At 50.8% G+C, this 5,692-nt stretch overlaps 1 protein-coding gene across 1 annotated transcript in view; it reads left to right on the top strand.

Moving 5' to 3' along the window:
* The first annotated feature begins 267 nt into the window (after window positions 1-267).
* Window positions 268-5,692, top strand: part of LOC120244438 (zinc finger protein 709-like) — a 55,639-nt gene continuing 50,214 nt past the window's right edge. Inside the window, exon 1 of the mRNA XM_039250966.1 lies at window positions 268-346. The gene's annotated coding sequence lies outside the window, so the exon portion shown is untranslated. The remainder of the gene's footprint in view (window positions 347-5,692) is intronic.

The raw sequence follows: 5,692 nt of genomic DNA, 5'->3' as shown, positions 1-5,692 counted from the left end.
AGGGCCAGGACCAAGTTTTGTACAAAAGCGAGCGTCCGAGGAGGGAACAGGCTCCCCACCAACTGCAGAGACTGACTCTCATAACCAGTCAGACCACCTGCCCTGATGTCGCTCGGGGAGCAGAGGGGCGGGTCCTTGCGAGCTGTCCAATCAGGGCCGCGGAAGGGGCAGGTGGGTGTGGCGACGCTCCGCAGCGCAGCGGAAGCTCGTGGCCTTGATCGGGATCATGTCTGACCTGCGCTTAAAGGTCCCAGGTGGCTCTGCTGCTGCGTCAATCGCGCAGTGACCTGCACCTGCCCCGGGAGCAGTAGGGACGACGCCGGGAGACTCGAAAAGCCGGGAGATGGTGAGTGTGCGGGGCCGGGTGTGCCAGGACTCGCCGAAGTCCTCGAGTCCCCCGAGTCCCAGGTGGCACCGCTCGGACCTCAGTCCCCTCCGGCGCGCGGCATGAAGGCTGTGCGGGCAGCCGGGAACCCGGGCGTCCTGTCCCATCCCTGCGCGCGGCCACGTCTCCCCGGATTCGTCCAGTGACCACGGGGAGCGTCGTCAGGGGACAGTCGTGACTCCATCTCCGGGGTTCGTGCGCGGGAGGTGCTGTGGTCTGTGGGGCCCCCAGTCCCTCCTGTCTCCCCAGGGGCACCCATTTTCTCCTGAGTGTTCCAGATTTTGGGAAGCAGAGTCTCAGATCCACGACCCTGTGTCCCAGCCTATCCTTTCCTTGAACTGGCAGTAAATGCTTCATTTTCCAAATCCCGTCCCGCCTTCCTCTTTCCAGTTCACAACTCAGTATCAACTATGTGTCCTCCGTGGTGCATTTCAAACAGACACAGTATTGTAATTGTTTAGCCTTTTCACACAGCCAATGGATGGCTTATTTTAAAAGGTTTATTTTGCGGGGTGTCTGGATGACTCAGTCCGTTAACTGTCTTGACTCTTGGTTTCCGCTCAGGTCATGATTTCAGGGTTGGTGAGATGGAGCCCCACAGCTGGGCTTGGCACTGACAGCACAGAGCCTGCTTAGGATTCTCTCTCTCTCTCTCTCTCTCTCTCTCTGCCCCTCCCGTGTTCACCGGCAAGCTCTCTCTAAGCTTTTTTTTTTTTCCTAAAGGTTTATTTTTTGTTTATGGATATTTTTCATGAGAGGGGAGGCAGAGTATATCCACCCGGACCTACGCTGTATGAAATCCGTGTGCGTCTCCCGGCAGGATCTTCCCTGGGCTCAGCTATCCTGTGGAACTTGAACATCCTTTGAAACTTTCCTGTGTGATCTGTCCTCAGAGCTCCCTACCTTCCTGGATCTGTCCCATTGAAAACATTACATTCACTCTTTTTAAGTCTCTGTTTTACAATACCTAAAGCTGTATTTATTTATTATTTATTTTTTGAGAGACACAGAGAGAGAGAGAGCATGCAGGAGAAGGTCAGAGAGAGAGAGGGAGATACAGAATCTGAAGACAGGCTCCAGGCCCTGGGCTGTCAGCACAGAGCCGGATGTGGGGCTTGAACCCATGAACCGTGAGATCATGACCAGAGGTGACGTGGGATGCTTAACCGACTGAGCCCCCCAGGCGCCCCTGTAAGCTGTATTTAATCAACGGATCTTGAAGAACAGTATAAAGTAGTTCCAAAGAGGCAAGGAGGAGGAGAATTTCTGGAAAAGGTAGTATTACGTTGTTAAAATTTCTTTTTCCTTGCCCTAGGCGGGGGAGTATGTTTCCCAGGTCTGTTTATTCCTTTGAGGGGATTTAAAATGAGATTCTGGTGCTTACACTTGCAACACCAGAGCCTTCAAGTATGATTGCTGACAAAACAGTTTCCTGCCCTGCAAATAATGATGAATGAACATCATTGTTTTCTGAACGCAGGAGACACTTGTGATTTTGTTGTTGTTGTTGTTAGAAAACACCTTACAATTTTCTTCCCTCTTTTTACATAATCACTGGGTTTGAGAGATTTTGTTGGAGTCCTCGGACACTGGTTTGTGTCCCTTAAAATTTCAGTGGTGGGGGGCGCCTGGGTGGCTCAGTCAGTTGGGCAGCCCACGTCGGCTCAGGTCATGATCTCAAGGTTTATGGGTTCAAGCCCCGTGTCGGGCTCTGTGCTGACAGCTGGGAGTCTGGAGCCTGCTTAGATTCTCTGTCTCGCTCTCTCTCTCCTCCTATCCCGCTCGTGCTCTGTGCCTCTCAAAAATAAATAAACCTTTAAAAAAAATCAGTGGTGATCTAGAGCCGCGCTACTGGGGTCAGAGGCATGCACTCAGTGTGTCGTTAAGGTCAGATCCCCTCCTGGAACGTGCAGAGCACCTCAGGGCTCAGTTCTTTCTGCGCCCCCCTCCCCCCCCACCCCCCCCGAAGGTGTCCTACCTGCTCACACGCACCTGAGAAGGAACCCTTTCTACTGAGAGAAAGTACAGAGCCCTGGAAAGCTGGGGATGGAAGTGCACCGGGTGGGGAGGTGACACTTTCTGAAGTTATAACTGTTGTTCCCTCGGGCCTTTTCTAAACCTACATGGGAGTTTTGCAGGCAGAGGGCAGGTGTAGTCAGAGTGCAGGCTGTTTACCTTGAGAAAGTCTGTGAAGGTCAAGCTCTGGGTCCTGGATTAGGGTCAGTGCCCGGGGAGGTCATTTGGGGCAGAACCTTAAACGGAACCCACTGAGAGTTTCCTCACTTGGGAGCCTGGAGGCCCGAGGGAGGGAGAGGTTCCCTTGCGCCCCGGGTAGGGGGGGGTGGGCAGGGCTCCCCGAGTCCATTCCTGAGGCTGCTTGGGGGTCCCTCCCATCCCTCCCCAGGGACTGACCCACTTCCAGGGCTTCCGTCTCCACTGGGAGAGTCTAGACCGCGGAGCCTTCTGAAGGTGGCTTTCCCTGTGGCCTGTGGGAAGCGGGCTGCTCAGCTGTGCCGAGTCCAGTGTTTCTTTCCTTTAATTTCCTTTATTGATCGAATAGCGCCGCCCTTTGGCCCTGGTTTCCCGCAGCCCTCGGGGCCCCTAAACTGTAAGCTGATGGAGAGACATGGTGTGAGGCGAGCTAGAAAACGAGGGAAACCAATGTAGGATTTGTGTTCTATTGAATCAAGAGAAACTCAAATTGTGAGATGAACGTGTCTAAGTTCTCAGGTCGCTTTTCATTCTTGGGTCACGTTTTGTTTGTATGCGGCCCTAGAGAACACTCACATTCAACAGGCAAAAGCTACTGAATTTCTACTTTAACGGATGCAAGGAAAACCACCCAAAACTTACATAAAACTTTGAAAAGCCAATGCATTTAAGGAGCTAAATCCAGCCCCTGAATGTATCAGAATGTGCTACTTGGGGCGCCTGGGTGGCTCAGTTGGTTGAGCGTCCGACTTCGGCTCAGGTCGTGATCTCACCATCCGTGAGTTCGAGCCCCACTCAGGCTCTGTGCTGACGTCTTGGAGCCTGGAGCCTGTTTCAGATTCTGTGTCTCCCTCTCTCCCTCTCTCTCTGCCCCTCCCCCATTCATGCTCTGTCTCTCAAAAAATGAATAAACTTTAAAAAAAACTTAAGTAAAAAAAAGTATATGCTACTTATTCCCAGAACTATCCTGAGGGTGATACAGGGGAAGGGCAGATTGTTGATGATGTGGGGTCCTTGAGCACAATGGCCCAGAAGGAATTCTTGAGACATTTTCTGGTGCCAAAAGGCGGTTTTATTAGAGCGAGGGGACAAGACCCGTGGGCAGAAAGAGCCGCACTGGGGTTGTGAGTGGTGACTGATTACATAAGGTTTTCTATCCTAGTCAAGTGAAGGTGACATTTGGGCTCCAGGAAATAGAATCTATAGCTTCCTGGAGTTCCTGGCGGTCTATTTTTAAGATTGTGTTTTTCTTGGGGCGCCTGGGTGGCTTAGTCGGTTAAGCGTCCGACTTTCGCTTAGGTCGTGATCTCGCGGTTCGTGGGTTCGAGCCCCGCGTCGGGCTCTGTGCTGACTGCCAGCTCAGAGCCTGGAGCGTGTTTCAGTCTGTGACTCCCTCTCTCTCTGACCCTCCCCTGCTCACGCTGTCTCTCTCTCTCTCTCCTAGAAATAAATAAAACATTAAAAAAAAATTAAAAAAGATTGTGTTTTTATTGTAAATCATTAAGACAGTTGCAAACCATAGATAGATAGATAGATAGATAGCTAGATAGATAAAGGGGTGGTTAAGGGGTGTCCGCTCATGTCTTACCCTCAGCTGGTTTTTAGCCGCCTCCCTAGTAACGCTGTAATGGAACAAATGTGAGTTTGCCCTTTGGTGGGTTATAGGTGTGGAGACCAAGCCAGGGGGGGACTTCTCACACAAAGGAAACTATTTGGAACAAATAACACAGGGAGTAACTTCCAAAGCCTTGACTCCCCAGCAAGGGTGAGAGAGTGGGTTCCTTTTATTTAGGGTTAGGATTGGGGCGCCGGGGTGGCTCAGTCGATTGAGCATCCGACTTCCGCTCAGGTCGTGATCTCGTGGTTCATGAGTTCTAGCCCCATGTTGGGCTCTGTGCTGACAGCTCAGAACCTGGAGCCCATTTCAGATTCTGTGTCTGCCTCTCTCTCTCTGACCCTCCCCCACTCATGCTCTGTCTCTCTCAAAAATAAATAAAGATTAAAAAATTTTTTTTTAATATTTAGGGGTGGGACGAATATCCAGAAAAGAGAATTTTTTTCCTCCCACCTAGAGGTGGGCGCAAAGTGGCACATGCATATCTTAAGGACACGTGTTTACACATAGGGTGTATGTTAATGAGGTTGGCACCCCTTCTTGGGCAAAGATTTTAACATTGTAAATTCTTTAAAAAAATTTTTACAGGTTGTTTATTTATTTTGAGAGACAGGAAGTGAGAGAGAGAGCACGCATGCACATGAGTGGGGGAGGGGCAGAGGGGGAAAGAGAATCCCCAGCAGGCTTGACGCAGCCTAGCAGATCATGAACAGTGAGATTATGACCTGAGCTGAAACCAAGAGTCAGATGCTTAACCGACGGAGCCGCCCGCCCAGGCGCCCCCTGGTTATACATACAGTTTACATCAGCGAGGTTTGTGCGAGGTTTGTGCTCCTTCTCAGGGAGATTTTAACATTGGGACGAGGTAGAGGTAACTGCTGGACAGTCCATGGTCCATCTGCTCAGGTGTCAAGTTCAAGTTGTATAGGCCTCTGGAGCTCTTCCTCTTCTTTGCCTTAAAAGGTAAAAAGTTAATGTTCCTTTGACAAAAGCAGGGTGGAGGGTGTCAACGGGGCTCTTGCTGGTGACACTTTCCACGTCATTAACTCTATGGGGCCCAGTTTCAATCCTGCAAAAACAACTCAAGAATGTGCGCTAGGGGGCGCCTGGGTGGCTTAGTTGGTTAAGCGTCCGACTTTAGCTTAAGTCATGATCTCTCAGTTCTTGGGTTCGAGCCCCGCGTCCGGCTCTGTGCTGACTGCCAGCTCAGAGCCTGGAGCCTGTTTCAGTCTGTGACTCCCTCTCTCTCTGACCCTCCCCTGCTCACGCTGTCTCTCTTTCTCTCTCCTAGAAATAAATAAAAAACATTAAAAAAAAAAGTGTGCGTTAGGTCCACTCTTCATCGTCTCTGGTCCAGTTAGGCTATTCTCTGGCTGGGGGGACATCTCCATTTTTGCTTTTGTTCCCGGAAATCTAACTGACTGAGGTTTTTGCATTTCTCTGTTGTAATACCTCCTAGGCTCCTACCTGTCTCTGGTTTT

The sequence above is a fragment of the Hyaena hyaena genome, unplaced genomic scaffold, assembly GCF_003009895.1.
Source record: "Hyaena hyaena isolate Hyena2069 unplaced genomic scaffold, ASM300989v1 scaffold_392, whole genome shotgun sequence".
NCBI classification, from domain to species: Eukaryota; Metazoa; Chordata; class Mammalia; order Carnivora; family Hyaenidae; genus Hyaena; species Hyaena hyaena.
Note: the sequence above shows the minus strand (reverse complement) of the source record. Positions and strands in the feature narration are given on the sequence as shown.